A 1390-nucleotide genomic window follows, 5' to 3' on the forward strand; every position below is an offset into this window, starting at 1 on the left:
TGTTTGTGAGACCAACAGCCACCGCTTCTCTGCATGGTAGCAATTGCTCTATTGCCCCCTGGTGGTTCTTTATGCATCATCAATAAATCAATAAATGGACCGTGATGTAACAAACTTTGTGGCAAACTTTTCTGAAACATTGATTTAAAAATGTATCAATAACATTCCAAAAGGAGGATACAGTTTTTATTCGTTGTATCTTGTACAGTTCTACAGATATATTTCTACATAGTTCTTTCAAATTTAAACCAAAAAATGAATTGCAAAAAAGCATGACTCTAAAGACTCAACAACCTACACATAGTATTATGTGGACGGCGTGAGCCATGAAATAAATAACACACAACACAGACACACTCACACACTCACACACAGAGACACACACTGTACACATTGGTTACAAATTTGGGATGGGAAAGCAAGAAAAAAACAAAAAGCCAAACAACAGATACCTGTGTGCTAAAACACCACACTGGGGTACATGGAACGAAAGGCACTGCCAGCAGAACAGACTGGGCTTTGTGTGTGTGAAGATGCTGAAAAGGACTGGTTTAAATGAAAATAATGTGCCTCCATCAGGCCTGGTAAGAAGAGGCGAAATATGTTTGTTTTAAAAAGAAAATTTAAATATTTTTGTTTTTGGTTCAGTGCATTCATTTTAAAACCTGGATGCCTAGTAGCTTAGGCAAAACGATGTGTACTCTGCAGAACTTATTGGAGTATTTTATGACGTGTGTAGTAACCGTTCATGTCCTGGCCTGAAGAGGGCGTGGTGATGAGGTGACAAATATGATTCACATTTTCCTCACAGTTTAAGATGAGGCACACACACACACACACACACACACAGCAGAACTGATACCAAAATGTATATTATTATGTTTGTCTTAAATTGTATCATATTAAACCAAGTCACTCTTCGTCCAGTGTCTACAGAATACATACCCATTGCAAACAAAGCATCAATACATCAAAGCCATTTTTACATATTTTTCACCTTTTTTTGGGAGGGGATGGTGGAGGGTGGAAGGTGTTTAAATAGATGGAGAACAAAACAGAACTAAACAAATGCATGCCAAGTCCCGGAGGTTAGGGTTATACACTGACCTGCATTCATATGTGCAAAAAGAGTCGTTCTTTCATTATCATATACCTCCTTCAAATACTTCTCTTTCCTTTAAAATCCTCTCAATAGATACAGTATATCCCTCTATGCTTTGGTGTAAAAATATCATTTCAACATTCCGTTACAGTCACCATACTGTACCACAGCTGTATATGCAAATTATAAAACATAGGGATGTCTGATAATAACGGTCGGCCGATATTAGCGCAATTATGTAATATCAGTAAGATCGTTACCGGTTTTGTGGAGTCCTGAGACGTTGTC

This window comes from Cynoglossus semilaevis, chromosome 11 (genome assembly GCF_000523025.1).
Source record: "Cynoglossus semilaevis isolate Cse_v1.0 chromosome 11, Cse_v1.0, whole genome shotgun sequence".
Classification (NCBI taxonomy): Eukaryota; Metazoa; Chordata; class Actinopteri; order Pleuronectiformes; family Cynoglossidae; genus Cynoglossus; species Cynoglossus semilaevis.